General features: G+C 41.6%; 1 protein-coding gene across 1 annotated transcript in view; it reads left to right on the top strand.

Annotated features, from left to right (window-relative positions):
• The first annotated feature begins 5,375 nt into the window (after nucleotides 1-5,375).
• SATB1 (SATB homeobox 1) overlaps nucleotides 5,376-18,829 on the top strand; it is a 94,149-nt gene continuing 80,695 nt past the window's right edge. The window contains exon 1 of the mRNA XM_030009228.2: nucleotides 5,376-5,703. The gene's annotated coding sequence lies outside the window, so the exon portion shown is untranslated. The remainder of the gene's footprint in view (nucleotides 5,704-18,829) is intronic.

Below are 18,829 nucleotides of genomic sequence, written 5' to 3' on the forward strand. Positions count from 1 at the left end.
TACATTTCTAGTAACAAGATGTACTTGTGTCTCTAAACAGCTTAGTGGTGAGGTTTTTATATCATCACCTATAGCAGGAAAAGCCTTTCCACTGACTTACCAGGAATATGAGAAAAAAAGGTGATTTTCTCTTATTTCTTCTGTTTTCATAAGCCTATTTACTAAGATCTAGTGGCACACCTTGTAACTCCCAGCTAGGTATTCAGAATAGCAACATGACTATAAGTTAAATATAATTTGTGAAATATACGCCATATTTGATAAAAAATGCATGTAGTCAGAATCATATGATGATTTAATTTGCATAGATGTAAAACCTGAATTTATTATACACAACCTATATTTGTAAAAGTAGACAGTCACCTGGTTTCTCTTCACTGGTTTAATCTGGCAGTCCCTCACTAGAGGCAACAGAATTTTTAAAAGCTGCCAAGACGAACCAGACACCAAGGGGAAGAAGAAAAGAACAGACAATGTGCAAGAAAAATGGTTCACACAAATATTAATACAACTCCTTCAGTCCTTTCAAAAATGATAATTTTAGACTGACAGAAGATGGAGATGGCAGTCAGGCAAAAAAGAAGCGAGCTTGATGTCACTGATGCACCTGCAGCAAGTTGATCTTCTCTTCCGTAAAGCTGAAGTTTTAAGAGGAAATCTACAGGATGCAGTTTACTTTTATAGGTAATCAAAAGATCTCCTGTAACAGAGATGTGGAGCAGAAAGTAGTTATCACCTTGGAGAGAAGCTGAACGGATAGAGGTACCTGTAGCATCAGGACCTGGAAACATGAACCTTCAGTGAATGATTGGAGGAAACTTAACCCAGTCTGGAGATGGACAGATTAATTTGTTATTATTGACGTGATGCCCATTTCAGTGAACAAATTTTCAAGAGAGGCATTCAGATAGTGAGGCAGCATAGGCCTAAGCCCAGAAGATAGGTGTGTAACCAACAAAGAGTAAAATAATCAAAAGACTGCAGAAATACACTGAAAGCAGCAGCCACATTCAGAAAAAGTCATCTGAGTGTCTTCTACTAAGCCACCAGCGAGATGAAACATCAGACAAGGTTATGGTACAGCTGATAATGGCCACTTGCATTTAAAATATGCACAGAAGGCCACTCCAGCATGGTTGTATTTGTTCACTGCCTTTTTCATCTACAACAGATAACGCTAATACCGGTTGGAACATAGTTACTCAAACCAAGTCTTCATATTTCATGAAGCTGCTGAGACAGCTATGTGTAGACCATGCTAGTAAGCAGGCTTTTTTGCTATGTTTCACAAGTACTAACATATAAGTAGATTACAAAACTTATGCTGCTGTTTTTGTATTGTAAGGGGGAAAAAACGACTCAAACGTTATTTTCAGTTTCTGAAGTGCTTAGCTTAAAGCAAACCATGAAGAAAGCAAGCAATCGTTAAGAAGTGCTAGGTGGCATGTAGTGTTTTTCACTGCTGTAGCATTAGCCATATACTACAAGCTGGAAATAAACCATACTTGATAAGGTACGTATTACTTGGGAACAACCTAAGTATCTGAGCATTACTGAGAGTTCTGTTGATCATCTGTAATTTCAAGCAGAAGATGGCCTTCTCTATCAACTATGGGTCAATATAACTCTCAAGTATGCATACATTCATGCAGAGCTTCTTGTTAATAACGGACATTTCATTTCAAGCCCTAGCTAACCTCAGATACAGAAAAAAAACCTCACATGTATTTACTTGGTTCCTGGATCTATGTGGATGCTTTTAACCCCACTCCACGCCTCGCTCGGCTTCACTTCCCACCCCACTCAACTCATGTCTAAACATAAAGATATTTACATGTCTGAAAGGAACTGGAAAGCATCTGTGATATTTCCCAGAAGATCCAATAGCTCTTCTCACACAAAAGCATATTTCCACATCATTATGTCACAGTAGCACTTCAATAAGGGGCACCTCAGGAAGGGTCTCTGACATGGTTTCAATTAGCAGATTCACCACTTTCACTACCTCACTTGAAAGATTTGAACAGAAATATTTTCAGTTAATGTTGTCCTTCACTTGAATTGGTTATGTCTGTAGTCCTTATAGGATGGGTCATCAATAAGATGGCCTTTGGATAAATGTACTTTTACACATTGTTCAAAGTCCCTAAAACTCATGGGACTTTGAAATCATGTGGATTTCTGGTGTTCCTTGGCAGGCTCTAAATCCACAAATTCATGAGTGGCTTATTGTGATTCATATGCCACTTTCAGTTTTGGCAGGTAATGTAATGGTATTGGAGAATGATTACTTGAATGAGATCTGCACCCACTTCCCTCAGATCAGGACTCTAAAAAAGCTCACAATGGAGCTGTCAGCATAAATACATAAAAATATATGTGAACACTTGTTCTGTATAGGTTTTGACTGTACAATTCCAGCCATTAGGGATGAGCAGGATGAGCAGGACTTTCTGTAGTTCCTGTAGAAGGTTGGGCAAGCAAACATCTGGGGGTGGACACTGAGGAAGAGGAAATATCTACGTGTCAGTAATGGGAAAGTTACATTGTACACCTGCTTTTTAGGCATGCCATCTGCACTCAGTCATACCATAATACAGCTTTGATGACATGCCGCAGCTAAAGGGCAGGCAATATACATCTTGCTTCATTGACATGAATGACACAACTTGGTAAAACTCACTGCTTAATGACATAAACCATAACTCTCAAACACAGTATATGGTTCTCCCATATGCTTTTCAGTGTTTAGACCCATGCTAAGTATTTTGATACTGAAAGCACTGAAGGAGCATTATGGTGAAAACCAGTGCACACTAGGTAAGCAATAGCACCTTATCTACGCTAATGCCGGACTTCTCGTTATATTTTGTTGGCCCGTAACATCCAGCAAACACTGTTTACAGTAACCTAATAACGAGCAATTCTGTTCCCATTACTGCTCACAATCTCATATTATATGTTTCTTGTTTCCAAAGTAAACAGCCCTCTGTAGTTGAAAGGTATCACCACACTTTTTAAAAAGCTGGATAAATCTTACCTTTAGAATAGGAAATGTGATGTAAAAAAAAGTGTGTGTATTTTGACTAATATACAAAATTGATGAAAAATAATGTTTATATTACATTTCTTTGTTAAAGAAGCGTTTTCCATAGCGCGCTTGAGGATCTTTAAGAGGGAGCTTGGTCTAAATTCAGTTCCAGTCCTGGATCTACTCTTAAATCCATGTGTGGCCTCAAGCAAATGTGTTAATTTTCCTGTTTCAGTTTCCCTGCCTTTAAAGTGGGGATAACACGACTAACCCAAATAGCTTAGCTGTAATTTATAAGAATGAGTAACTTGACTATTAGATTTCTAAGACATGAAACGTGATTATTATTAGGACTTACTGACCAGCCAGCCAGGAAAGTGTGATACAAATAAAGGAGATGGGTCTTCGACAATAGAAAGAAGGTTAAGTCAGTCAGTCAGTCAGTCAGTCAGAATAGCTGCGCGAGCAGGCAGCTCTAGGGAGCGGATAGCTGGACCTACAAAGTGAGAATGTCCCCTTTGTACTGCCTTTCTATTTATTACCCTGTGGTACCTAAAGACCATAAAAAGCTAAGTCCTCTCTGAGAAATGAATAGGTCCAAAACACTACAACAGATCAGCTGCAGGCAAATAAATTTTTATCTGTATAAGAGAGCTCGATGTTATTTTCTAGTGGAAATGTCAGAATTGATTAAAGACTTAGCATTTCTCTTTAAAATGAGAGAGTAGTGGATGATACATTTTAAAGGGAGAAAAAGTCAGAGGCCTGATAACATGGAGATAATGGGGTAAAGTAATTTCTGGTGTTGCTGCAGTAATTTGGTACTCTACATGTTGGGTCCAAATTTATACCACTGTATGACATATAAATAGGAGTGCCTTTTAATAACTATGACGAAAATACTCTCCCCACTGGCAAGGTCAATATTATTAATTGTTATTCTTATTATTAACCTTTGGGCTTGTGCATCCTCCGTGGATTAATGATTATTCAATAACTGTGCTACAAGGTTGCACTTTCTAATAGCAATTAATAGAAGGGCGTACCACTGGTTAACTAGGAAAAGCACTGACGTTATCAACTTCACGGTCTTGGTCTTGTTTCTGAGACATGAAAAGGTGCCTACAGGAATTGTACCTGTCAATTCCCAGAGCTGAAAGAGGAAATCTGCCTCAAAGTCAAGACAAATAAAAAACCGGAGATGGGGCTGACATCCAGGGTCCCCTCTCTTCTCAGTCTCCTAGGGAATAAGAAAGAGCCTCAGCTTTCAGGGAAATCTGCACTCGTTGCCAGGTTCACTTTCCAGGAACTCCACTTCCAGATCCTGCATCAGCAAAGATGGGAAAGAAGGTCTTAAAAACAAAAGAAGAGAGAACAAGTCCCTCCCCAAGGAGAAGTTACACGAATAAAGGCAATTCTCAGACAGCGTTACTGAGAAGCACGTGGTGCCCGGTGAAACACCAGGCAAGGGAACCGGGGGTGATACGCGCCGGGACCCGGCCCCGACGGGGCAGCGGGGCTGCCAGGCGGCGGCGGCGGGCGGGCGGGCAGCGACCCGCGGGGGATGCCTGTCCTCACCCCGGGCACCCCCGTCCCGCGGAGGCCACCAGCGCGGTCGCGGAGCTTCTGCCTCAAAACGCTAGTGGCCGTGGGGCGCTGCTTGCCGAAAGGGGCCGCCGCTGGGGCCCGGGGAGCAGCGGAGGCGGGGGGGCGACCACGGGGCGCGGGGGCAGGTGTGGAAATAAACAAGCGGGGGAAGGATGGAGGGAAGCGGGAGAGTGGGGAGGGGGCCGGGGGGCGCGGTGCCCGGGAATGCAATGCGAGGGCGGAAGAGGGTTCCGGCCCCTCTCGCAGGGCGGGGGGGGGGGCGGCAGGGATGGACACACGGAAACCCACAACAACCCCCCCCCCCCGCCCCAGGCACTTCCACCAAGTCAGGCCCACCGCCACGCGGGGCCGGGAGCGGGCGGAGGAGACGCCGCGCACACACACACGCACACACACAGACACGCAGCCGCCGCGCTCCAGCCGCTGCTCGGTCCCCCCCACCCCCGCAGCCCCCCGCCGCCGCGCAGGCAGGAGGCAGCAGGCGTGGAGCGGGCGGCGGCGCGGGGCGCGGAGCTTCCCCCCCCCGCCCCGGGCCGCAGCCGGCCTCCCGCCGCCGCGCTGCCCCGACGGCTCCGCCGCCCCCTCCCCGGGGGCAGCGCGCACCTCCCCGCCCGAAGGGGCCGTACGAGGCAGCGGGCGGGGGGGGGCGCAGACACAGACACACGCGCGCACACACACACACACGCACACCCGCACAGACACAGACAGAGGCAGAGGCAGGGCTGCCCCACGCCGGTACCTTGCTGCCCTGGTGTTTTCCGTCCGGGCTCCTCCTTGCTGAGGCAGCTCGGGAGCGGAGCGGAGCCGAGCGGGCGGGCGTGTGTGTGTGTGTGCGCGCGTGCATGCGTGTGCGTGCGTGCGTGTGTGTGTGTGTGTGTGTGCGAGAGCGAGCGAGAGCGAGAGAGACTCTCCCCCCTCCCCCTCCCCCTCCTCCTCCTCGCTCTCCTTCCTTTAAACGCCCACTCCTGATGGGTGAAAAGACAACTTGAACTTCAGTGCAATTAACTTCGCCGGCGCCTCGGAAGCCGGAGGTGTCGCCGGCCTCGCCCGCCGCGCTCCCATGAGTGAGTCGGTCCCGCTCCTTCGGCGTCGCTCCTCGGGGACGGGAGGGACGGGGCCGTGCCGGGGGCACCCGCCGTGCTGATTTACCGAGGCCGGCGGTGCCGACCCGGGAGGGCGGGCGGGCGGGCGGGGGGGGAGGCGCGGGGCGGGGGGGGGGGGGGGCTCCGCTTGGCGCTGCCGCTGCCGGAGCCTCCCGGCCGGCACGGGCTCACACCTGCCGCCGCGCCGCTGGCGGCCGCCGGCCCCGCTCCGCTCCCCTGCCCGCCGCCGCCGCCTCACCCGCCGCCGACACGGGGGGAGCGGCGGGGGGTGGGGGGGGGGGGGGGCAGAGGAAAAAAAAAAAAAAAAAAAAAAAAAACCTAAAAGTTTGGCAAACTTCTTCCCCGGCCCCGCGCGCCTCCCGGCAGCGGCGGGCGCTGGGCGACGGGGTGGCGGCAGCCCCGACGGCGGGGGGCGAAGCTGCGGGTCGGAGCGGGCGTGGGGGGCGCGGGAAGGGGGGGGGGGCACGGGCTGGAGCTTCCGCGGGGCGCGGGGGTTGCGCGGGCGGGCGGGCGGGCAGCGGCGGATCGCCCCGCCGGGGGCGCGCCCGTGGCGGTGGGCGGCACGTCCCCCCCCCGCCCGCCCGCGGCACGACCCGGCGGTGCCGCGGTCACGGGGAGCAGTGCCAGGAACTCGCCTCTGTGCTCCAGGATTTTATTTTTTATTTTTTCCGCTCCGTCTCCAAACCCGCCACCCGAGGTTTGCTCACACCGCCGTCCTTTTGTCGCCGTCTCCGCTGGCTGCCCGGGGGAGCGCTCCTGACAGGCACCTGCCCGGTCCGGAGTTTTCCCCCTGGCAGTCTCCGGGCTTCTCTAACTGCGAGAGAAACTTCGCTAAAATGCAAGTTTGATGAAATACTTTGCACCAGCTCCTAAGCTGAAATGAGTTTAAACTGACAAAAGCTCTCCGCTGGTTTTAGTCAGTCCCACTGAGCGCAGCGCTTCCGTGGAAATAATTCACAAATTCAGATGCAGAGACTCCGGGGCGTATGGTCTTTCATTCTGGTCCATGCTACCGGGGTGGGAGTTAGCAGCAGTCCCTTGCTTCTACTTTATATTATTTTGGTACAGTGCATTCGTATATTTGTCTGCTGTAGTCTGCTGGCAAACATTAGCATTCAAGCTTACATTTTTGACAAATGTGCAGACAGGAATAGCATGAATAGGCATCTTAAATATTAACAACCTAAGCATCTGTTGTGAAACAAATTTAATATATTTACTCTGTTTTTCTCACATTGTTAGAAAAGGTTACAATAAGTGTAAAATTTCAGCTGTAAGTTAGCACAAGGAATGCTTGGATATTTCACTATCTCTTCAAGCATTTAACACAATCACCAGATAGAAATGTGTCAAGTCAGGCGCACCATTCAAAAACAACTTGAAACAGTAAGCGTAGACTGTAGACATGAATGTAGGATGCTCTCTGCAATTGGTATCTCCTAATTACTCTGCAGCACTATTTGTAGAATTTGAGAGTGCTTTTTCAGCCCCATATTCCTATATGCTCTTTAATACATTTATACATACACTCATTTTCTAATTCATTTTCTTTTTGAGGTTGTTACTGGTATCACCTTGCTTTTCAAGTCAAAGCAATGGTTTGCACAGAAATCTGTAGTAACGTAGAGTAGGTAACAAAATGAGCAGGCAGAAAATGCAACATGTTCACGTACAAGCATGCATCTAAACAGATAGCACACATAACGTAATAAGGCAATAGAAGAGACATTAAAATCACTGGCTAGTATGCTATGTATGCCCACTCTTGAATATAAACAGCGAGTAGAAAAGAAACAACTGACTCCAAGGAATTCCTCCGTCCCTGGAATAAAACTGTTCTGAGTAGAACAAGAGCACAGAAGAGTGAAGTCTCCAAAAAGACTGTAGAGTTATTTCAGGAATCAGTGCATTCCTTCCCTTTTTCCCACAAGTTCAAATATGTAATAAATAAGTCCTTTGTATGCAAAAGAGTTTACTGGAACAAAAAATATTTAAATGGAATGCTTTTTGTGTGTACACTTTGAAAAACTGTCCGTTTCCTTTTTATATACTTTGTTCTTAATACTTTAAATAGGAAAGTAACTCTCGCAGTTTCTCTTCTCCTGTTATTTTCGCGACGCAGGGACCCTAACCTGCTGCTGCGCGCTCCCGAGAAAGCACTGTAAAGCAGACAGAGTCAATCTGTAACTCGCTAATGGGACATAGTGCTTTGGCAGAACGAGAAGCAGAGAGGGTCTGTCACGATAGCCCGAGCTTGTACGCGAGCAGGGCACCTTTTTGGTTTACGGCGTAGGCCCAGCGGGTCAGCTGATGAGCACCTGCCCTCTGCTGCTGTGCTTCCCAAGGCAGGGCGGGCAGCGCCAGCCCTGCCTGCAGCCCTGCCAGCATCCCACGGGCACCGCCACGTTCAGTCCTGCCGGGAACGTGGGCACATCCACCCCTTCAGCACAAAAACCTCTTTAGAGTAGGAAAGTCCTGAATAAGTACTAACTCATCCTACATTTCAGGTTTGGGGTAGAGAGAGAGGGGTTTAAACGTTTGTGACTGCTCTTTAGAAGATGATCAGGTGAAGTCAGGTGTTCTTGGAAAAAAAAAAAATCTTTTAATTGTGTCAACCACTCAATTTTTGGAAGTATTGTTACCTCTTTATTGTCTCCTATTTTTTAATCTAAGCATTGTCAGATTAATTTGAAGCCCTTTTTCAGGTTTCCAGCTGTATTTGGAAAAAAAAATCAAGGAGATTATTAATAAAATAATCTGCAATATATAGAAAAATATATTAAAAGTAGATTTCTGAATTAAAACTGGAGTAAGTATGACTTCTGAAATGTTTTAGTTATATTTGTAGGAACTACGCTATTTTAACATAGATACTACTGAAGCATTTTATTGCTTTCTTGTATATAACTGCCATTGCTCTCTCTAGATATATTTAATATATGTCCGATGAAGCCACAAACTTTCCTTCTACAACAGTTTAAACACATCTGGAACATTTTACTTTCTTATAATTTATGTTAATAGATGTAGAGTGTATATACAATCTTCTCAGAAATCATTGCTTTTTCCAAAGGGGAATTTTTTTACTTTCAGTCAGGGAATATATTTATAAGAACAAAATAACTCAAAGTATGGGCAATTCTATATATCATTTTATTTTCTGTTATATTAGGTTGATTATATAAAGCTTTCATTTAGAGCGATGGGATGATGAAATTACAGAGGAGTGATTGGCTTTTGTTTTTTCAAATGGTTCAAGTTGAGGGCTGCAAAAATGAATGTTTTTGGTAAAGTTCTTTGAGTACGTAATATTTTTCATAGAATTCTGACAAATTAATTTAATAGAAAAGCCACAAGTCTCTTAGCACAGGAGGCTATATTTTCAGGTAAAATGGAAGTTCTGCTTTTGCCATTATAGGCATCAGGCTTCAGTAATCTGCTCCTCTTGTGGAATGAACACTTTCTACTTAAAGCTATCATGCACCTACTGTTTATTTACGCTGCATTAAACTGACAGCACGGCAATCAGAGGAAAAATATGACTTACTTTCCTGAAGTAAACACCAGTTTATAGGTTACTGCATGTATTTATATTCCTGTCGCCACTAAATAATGGCTGTCTCCATTTTAATATCTACCTGTGGTGTTATCCAGGGCAGCTGGCTCTTCCTTGTTTAAAACGAGGAAAAAAGGAAGGGGGGGAGCAGGGGGTGGTAGTAAGGAAGAAAAGAAAGTTTTGTTATCATTCCAATCCAAGAGGAACTTAATAGAAAAGTGAATCCGTATTCCTTTCTGTGGCATGCAGAAGCCAGTTTTAAAGACATAGTATTCAGTTTTACTTGATGTATTTGAATTGCATCTCAAACAGGGAAAACAGAATTCCTTAACAGTATTTGTCTATCCAAGTCACTGAAATTGTATATTCAGGCAATGGCAGATTAAGGGCAGAAGCATTTTATTAATAACTGAAAGCACATATGTGTGTGTGATGAAAAATGTTCTGCAAATCTGTCACTATGCAATCAAGTGCATTTTTTAAACTTTAGTTGTCACAAAGTTGCTACTGATTCTAAAAAAAAAAAAAAAAAAAAAAAGTAAAACAGTTTGACGGTTAAAGAGTAACTTATAGTTCTTATTGCTTGTTACACTGAAATCTTGCAACTTTATGCAGTCTATGTCAGAAAACCCTGTTGATGTTGCTTTTAATCTTGGACTAATGCGTCTGCGTAGCTGGCACTTGAACTGAAGATAACCGTAGTCAGAATAACCCACGGTTTGCGGGAAGCTTTCCTAAATTCTCCGTTGGAGGATTCCATTAATAACCTCTACCTGAGAGGTCCATTTTTTTCCTCAGATTCTGAAATTATTGTAGTTAACATTAAGTTAGCTTGTATGTCAGTTCCCATGTGAGCAGTATCATGAACTCTCTACAACCCCCACCACAACTTGTAACTGTTACTTCAGAAAGGATATACTATAATGTTCCCTTCAAAAACGTAGGCGTTTTCAAACATTTGCCATCCTGTGGCATCTAAGCTTACCACAGTTATCACCAACACTTCATTACTTAATTGATATCCGTTTTGTTCCTTTGCAAATGTTGACTTTCTAATGATTTCTGCATTGCGTTGCTCTCAGTAGGTATAAATCTTGGACAGAGATTAATTTTAAAGAGACTTGCCAGTACCGATCTCGTTCATATGTTCTGATCTGGTCCTCGTGCCTTGTACCAGCTGTAAACTACTCTTAATCTGTGTAATCTGGTGCAGTGTAGTAGGAATGGCATAGTAATAGTAGAGTACAGTAGTAGAGCATAGTAACATACCTCAGGCACTGTCTGAATTGTAAATATCTCTTTTTAAACTTGCTGGGCCTGACTTTCCTCCCATGCCCACTGGTGGATCGCTGCAGAATTTGGTAGACCTTCATTTCTACAGTTCTTGTAGGGGATCAGTGTTAGGTGTTCAGACAGGCTGAGGGACACACTAAGACTCAGTATTTATGCCAAGGTCTCCTTTTAGCTAATTATTTAGAATACCAATACGCAGCGCTCTCTTTGGAGATCAATTGTCCTGTGAGACTGGGTGCATTTGTGTATGCTGGGATTAGGATAGGCTGTAAGAAGGCTTCCCTTCACCGGAGCGCATACTAGCTCCTCTCCCTGAGCTGTCGTAAAGCTTCGTTGGAAAGATATCTCCACAGCTGTAGGTTCACAAGAGTTAGCTCCCGCCACCTCGTGCTTTTCTGTTGTGAACTGCAGGTTAGGTAGGCAGAACAGTCTGCTCCCCTGCAGATGGACCTCAGTCACCCCAGCTGCACCTGGGTGCAGAACATCAGGATGGGCCACATCTATCAGCTGTGTTGGCCTTGCATAACTCCCAGCGACTATCTGCTCTATCTCTTTCCCTTGGCACATTATGACATGATATGACCTGAGGAGATGAGGGAGGTGCTTTAAACCTCGAGTGCATCTCATCTTCCCAGGATCCTGCTCTGACAGGATTTATTTGGCCAGCAGCAATCATTTGTGTGTCGTTCCACTTGCTGCTCGCTAGAAGAAGTGGTGATACACTCGGATCATATATACCTGGCGGATTGTGTCATGTCTTGTAATCTTTTCTGGTGTCTGGAGTCCTGGTTCTGGTTTCAGCCCTCACAAAAATGTGTGATCTTGGGTGAATAACTGACCATGCCATGTTTGCAATCCTTAATGCTGTAACCCTGATTTCGAAAATGCTCAGCACTTACAACTTCGTATGAAAGAAAAGGAAGCTGCAGCACACAATCCCTCTATAAATGTGGCCTTAATGTGCCCCTGGTTTATTTACCCAGCTATAAAATTAGTAATATATATGTTTCATAGAACACTGAAGGATTAATTAATTCTTTATATTTGTAAATCAGTCCTAGAGTGGAAAACATTGTATAGCACAAGTGCAAAGAATTGCTGCTCTGAACTCAAACCACATGCAAAGGTATGACCAAGGTATTTCCTTTTCAGTAAGTGCACTTAGAATACGTGTCTGTTTGTAACAGCCAGGTAATTAAAAACATTTTCAATGAACAGGAGAAAAATCCTAAATATCATACACGCCCTGTATTTCCAATTCTAATACACTAAATAAAAGACAGAAAGAGAGGAGGGGAGAGAGAGTGTGAGAGAGTCTGCATGCACACAAACTCACAGAAGGACCAAAGGCAAAAAATGAAGTGGAAAGAAATTGCAGAGTGAGTTTTAAAATGTTTATAATCGAAGATTAAATTAATATTTTTGTGGAGAGCCGTATTAGAAAGATTTTAAATCATTAACGCTTTTCATCATAGGTGGGCTTCCTTGATAAATGTAAGAAGTCTCAAGAATAATTAAAGGCATCTTAAAACTTAAAAAAATGACAGTTTTAGCTTCTAAGGATTCATTGTCATATAATAATACTGTGTGCTTTTTAGTGTTACTTCTGCACTAGACATTTAATTACAGTCTTTGTGAGACATGTTATCTGTATAGTAACTAGTGCATAAAAAGAATGATATATACTTTTACATGCAAGCTCTTGCTTGCCAGCTTTCTTTTTAAGATTATAGATTAAGATCTCCAATCCAGAATGTTCATGTCTTCAATGAAAACAACTTAATTTTACACAATTTTCAGGAGGAATGGGGCATTTATTGTAATAGTATTTCTTCTGTAGTTACACTTCTTTTTGCAATAATACTCGAACTGTTGTTTAGCAGGTTTGGGTTTTTTTTTCTGTGCAAGGGCCCAAACTCAGCATTTCTTTGCTTGTTCAAAGGATAGATTTTAGAACACCAAATGAAAAAGCATGTTTAAGTTGTATATTGAGAAGTAAGATTAAAAAAAAATCTCTAGGAGTAGTTTGGTAGGTTTTTCACATGTACAGCTTAACATTTAGAGGAAATTTGGAGCTTACCTTTCCCATGTCAGATATTGAGTATTGTCTGAAACATGTTCTGGATAATGTAAATTTATGGGGTTCATAACTCGGTCCACACGTTGCTGTGGAAAAGTCAGTACATTTGCAAGAAAGATCAGGTGCATAAAATCAGAGTTTTTCTTTTGATACATTTGCAGATTCCTGTAATTTTGTAGCTTGCGAAAAGTGCTCCTCCACACACTGAACTTCCCACAGTTCCCCGTGTTTCGCACTGCGGTCATTGCAGGACGAGGCACAATGGGAACTGCATCCAACCATTTTAGAGCAGAGCTTTTCAATCGATCATATGTATGTCCTCTTTCGGGTTTTGTTTTTCACTTCTAAACTAGCAGTATTGTGCAGGAACAGTACAATATTGGTGTTGAGCCCCTAGTTTTGTTTGCTTTATAAGAAAATCTCACAGTAAAATCAATCAATCAAAATCAATCTCTGTCCCATTGACTGTATTTTATTGGCTTTCTTTTTCTTTTTTCTTCAGTTGACTCGCTGAATACCATAATCGTTTTGGCCATTCCTGAAGAATTTTGTTATAATCTTTTTAAGATAAAGGATGTAATAATTTTATAATAACATTTTTACATTTGAAACTTGTGATTCCACTGCTTGCTTTATTTGGACTGCATGTCCTACGAGAAACTGACTTCTGCATTGCTACTTAAATTGACAGTTAGCGTACTCATAGGTGTAGTTATTATTTTCTAAGCATTTCAGAATAATTTTATAGATAACATGTGAGAAAATTGAACTAGGAGAATTTTTTTATATGTGTGGCATGATGACAGATATGCCTTAAGAAACATTAGATTGTCTGATAAATTACATCTCCAAGCAGTATTCATATAGTTTCTGTCTCTTTAAAAATGCAGTCTCCTCTATTTGCCCTATTAATTGTTGATATGTTGCCATCCACGAGACAAAAATTAGAGCTGTAATTAAATAATCATGTGATGCTCCTTAGTGCCAGTGAGAGCAAACTCATTTTTCCAGGCCCTGATGGTCACTGATTATTGTATTACTACTGGCTTGCTTTATTTTTTTTTAATGGCTCTATATTGCTGGGTTACCTAACCACTGCCCTTCTTTTCAAAATTAAAGAAATTGAAGAACATTAAGTCACTTAATTGGCCGGTGGTCTACAGGGACACAAAGTAGTCATACCTTCTCTGCTTTTTGGTCACTCAATTGGTTCTACTGGGAGAACTACATCAGTGGTGTGGTTGCATGCCATTTAATTTACACTGGTGTTTTGGCTGGGCTGGATGCATATAGGGAATGCCAGGAGAATTACAAAAGGAGCAGGGTATTAAAATTCAGAAATGATTAAAATTGAAATAAAAGGATGCTGCTTCTTTGCCAGTACTCTGGCAGTCATAATGACACATAGAGATTAGTTTCCACCTTCATCTTTTCCTTCTTTCTCATTTCCTCTTGTTTATTGTTGACACATTTTCCTTATGTCTCTGCTTCTCAGCGCTTTTTTTCACTGTTACATATTCCTACTTTTTCTCTTTCCTTAAGCATGGAGAAGCTTACTTAACCTTATTATAACAATAACAGAATAGGTTATTAATATTTAATATGCACATGATTAAAATTTCTCTCTTAAACATAGGTCAGTTCTATTATTAACTGACATGTTATTTTTCATTAAAAAATTTTTATTCTGCCCTTACGGTTTCTCAAACACCCTTTACTTTGGTGGTGATTTAACACATAATGTTTAGAAAACTGTGTTAGGCTAGTGAAAAAAAAGAACTTACCAGTCATGGATAATCAATTATGCATGAATTCAGATATAACAGATGGAAACTGGTGAGTTAAAGTTTCTCTTTAGCTTCGTGATTTTTTTGTTTTGTTTTTGTGACACCTGTCTCTTATGTATAGATAAACATCTAACATAGCATACTGCTTTTCATGCATCTTTGTGTTTTTTGCTTTTGGGGTTTGGGTTTTTTTGTTTCTTTCTGGTTTTGTTGGTGTGGCATAAACTCATTTTCCCCTGTTTATAACTTACTATTTTTAATTTGTTTGTCTGCTAGCATTTCTATACTGCCTTCCTTTTCTAGGGCTAAATTGTCCTGTGATGAAGCCAGCATTTAATCTTTTAATAAATTACACAATGTCATTTAACCTTAAAATTGTGTCAGGACAATATTTTAAATTGTATGAGTTCACTTCTGCCTTCAGCTGCTCATGGCCTATGGTGTTATGACATTAAAGCAACAGGGTAGACTGTGGCTGTGCATGTGTATTCATATATGCATATACGCACATTCTTGTGATTGTGATACTTATATAGGTGTTTCCCTCCAAAGGCATTAATTAAATTTCTTTCAATCATTTGACAATGAAGCAGATTGTTTTACTGCTTTTTATTAAAAAGTTCAGTACGGACTCGGCATAATATTTCTTTTGGTCATGGAAAGATTTTCACAGACCTAAATCAAGCAAAAAAGATGATAACCCTTTGTGATATGCCCACAGCAACAACCAGTTTATATGAAATAAAAGAAGAGCTAAATATGTTTTCTTTCTCTTTTTACACAAAAATATCTAAAACAGCTTTAAGCACAGGCTTAGATGTGAGATGACAGGTTTTTTGTGTAGTTCATTCATGGCAGTGTATTGAGGGATTCTTGTATTTGAAGGTGGCCCATGTTTCAGAAACACGGGGATAAGCTGATTTGGACATTACTTTTCTATGACTGCAATAATTTGGAGCACTTCTTCACCTGGCTTCACCCACCTTTGAAGCAGCACGTTTTCAGGTGCAGTGCAGGGAGATTTTCCATCTGTATACCTATAAAAGAAAAATTAGTTGAGAGAATGCACCGCATCTTTTTCAGGAGCAGAATATTTCAAAATTTCTCATGAGCATCTTACCAACATTTGTGAAGAAAAAAATCTAATACGGGAAGGCTTTTGTAGTATAACCTGACAGAAACAAATTATATGGAAAAGATCCTAAGGAAATGAACACGGATGCTGTGAAAATAATTAGTTTCAAATGTTATTTCTTCTATCACAGCTGAAGCTCTGCTAGGAAACTTCATGTGCATGCCTCAGTTTCTTCTTACTCACCTATTGTTATGTCAACATAAAATACAAACTTTCCCCCAAAATTTTTGTATTTAATGCAGGAACTAATTTTTACACACTTAATCAGGCATTTCCTTCTAGTCCTTGCATGAGTATAAATGAACTATCATAAATATTAACCTCATTTTGCCCTGAAAATATTGTAGTCTAGTGGGTTCCCAACTGCTGCTCTCCATCTCAGTTTTTTTCCATTGTAGCCACTTAGCAGGAAATCCAGAAATGTAGTTGTTTTAGCGAATAAATAAATTAAATACTTGAATGCATTTTTGGTCATTTCTCCTTTTTTTTTTTTTCTGTTTTTCTTAATCAAGAGAAATATTTTGAACATTTACAGGGTACTTGGAGTAACATTTTGAAGTGACTTGCTTTTGCCTTATGTTACCTGCATTTAAACTAAGCATACTCTGACACATGTATAAATGACCTTTATCTTAGTGACACTGCATATGCTAAACCTTTTTTATGTTAGTGCCTGAATATTAACAGGTACCTTGTTCCTTAAAAGAACTGTGAATATTAACAGCTAATTGTTCCTGAAAAGAACTGTGAAAAACTCATTCATTTAGTCTTTGTTATTGTAGAATCATCTGAGTTTGAGATTGGAACAAGCCCTAGAACAAAAAGTGAATTCGGCCAAAACCACCAACTTTCAATTTGTTTTACACCAAAACCACACATTTTGCATGTATTTTATGTACAATGAATATTGACTCCTGTCAAGTTTGGCCATAATTAGATCCACAGTTTTACTTAAAAGGTTTTGAACCTTAGATAAAGTGTAGCAGAACCTGGGCAGAGTTCTGAGTTAACAGTGAAACTGGAAACAGGACATTTCATGTGGTTTTGGGTTTCATAATGAAAGTTTGACATAGTTCAAGTCATCAATCAGTTCTAACCATTTCCTTAGACTTAAACTCTTCCATGTTTTCAATTTTTATCAGTAGATTTTATTCATACTATCAGGTCAAAAAAAAGATGATAGTCCTGTTGATGAAGTATTCCCATGTAACAAGTCACTGCGGTTTGAGCTCGACGGCATGAGCATCTAAGAGAGCTAATAATGCTTGAATAATCCTCTGTAGTGCTAACCGCAATGGTTCAGGCTGTTTTCTACCATAATGTACAGCTTTGCTTGGGCTGTGTGAAATTCATCCTCACCCAGAATCGTTGGATCAAACTTCTGTATTTCTAAAAGCATCCTTTTTTTTTTTTGACTGAGAAAGAAATGCAGTGGTTGGAGGTGATGGAAAAGTAGTCAGGAAAGGGAAGAGAAGGGAATTAGTCAACAACGTTGCAAACCACTTCAGAGAGAACTTGGTGTAACTTTGCTTTTAACAAGTAAAAATAACTGAAACTGTGGATTTATATGTCCTGTGATCATGGTTTACGTACTATTAAATTAATAGAGCTTCTATTCAGACACATCCCTAAAATAACTGCTTATCAACCAACTCTTCTTCTAGGTAACAATTATATGCCCGTCTCATGCCTAGGAGTTATCTAGTGCTGCAATGATCAGGGCTTTAACAAGAACCACTCTTTTTTTATCTCCCATGTCCCACATTAAACATCTTCACGTGATAAGCCTAAAAATTATACCTCTGGGGAGAAAGCTGTGAAATTAGTGACCTGCTGAACATACACTTATGACATAGGTAACTTGGCTGATCCTAAGATGCCAGCTTTCCTCCTTTCTTCCAGCTGCCTAATTGCATTAAATATTATTATATAAAGTTCTGTTGCATTTTTTGTTTGTTTGTTCTTTTTTGTGGAAGTAGTTGGCTGTACCTGCCACATGGAAATTATGAGCATGACTCATCAAGGATCTAGTCTACTGCTACGGATGGAAGAGGATATGGTCCACAAAATGCTTTTTTTTAAGTTGAAGCTTTTTATTTGAAGTAGTTCTGAAATCCATAGTCATAAAAAATACTGGCTTATATTAGATAACATATAGATAGTGTTTGTGGAAGTTGCAATGCTGATACACTTAGGAAGTGAACTCAGCTTGTCCACATAGTGGGCAACTCTGCAACTACAGAGTAAGATTTATGTGATTAATCCATTAATATTCATTGCTGCGATCTTTTATGGGAGAGTGGACACCTGTCTATTACAATTTCAACCAGCTAGGATTTCTCGTGGCAACCAGAGGTGAAAGACTCTCTCTTCTCATTAGCGGTCATGTTCACCCTTTACTTTATCATGCCAAACAGTTTCGTTGGGTTTTACTCCATAATTTTCTTCCTGCATTTCTCTTCTCTGTGACTCATTTGGCACCAAGGGGCAAACTGAAATGACTGTTGGGGCCACATCAGCAAATGAATGTATTTACTTCACTTGTACAAGCATCTTAGTCCAAATAGACGTACAGCCATGAAAGGGGCTTTCGCAAAATGGTGCAGTAGTTTGACTAAAAGTAACTTATTTTATCCAAAACTGCATTTTGCATATTCTTATTCAACTCTATTTTTAAAAAAAGATTCCGTGATTGAAATATACTGCAGAAAATGTTTGCAGGAGTAAACGAGCCTCGTCACAGAGGCAATCAATAGGGAGATGTCTGTTTGTATATGATTTTACATATCTGCAAGCTAGCTGAGACATCCAACTACAAAATGCTGCACCATGGGACACTGTGTAGATACCTGATACTTTCCAAGGGATTTGGGGTCCGTAAACTAATGAATGCACTACATGTAGCCATATATGTAGGTTTTTCACCTCTGACGAATATGGTAAGGATAATTTACTTCACTTAATAAGCAATTAAATGCAGTTCAATACAGCTGACTATCGTAAGTTAAATATTCATTTTACGTAACTGTTTCAGGACATCGTGTGTGAGAGAACACAAACGAGCAGAAATTGCTCATGCAAAATGTGAGAGGGGACGACAGCTTGTGTGCGATGCCTTTCAGTGCTATGAATTTCATTTCATAGCACTTTTGCTTTTTGACAGGCATCCTATCCAGGCTGGGGCAGGTTGCAGTCAAAAAAAATCTAGGTTGGTATGTAACTTTTGAGTTCAGCGT

This window comes from Aquila chrysaetos, chromosome 3 (genome assembly GCF_900496995.4).
Source record: "Aquila chrysaetos chrysaetos chromosome 3, bAquChr1.4, whole genome shotgun sequence".
NCBI classification, from domain to species: domain Eukaryota; kingdom Metazoa; phylum Chordata; class Aves; order Accipitriformes; family Accipitridae; genus Aquila; species Aquila chrysaetos.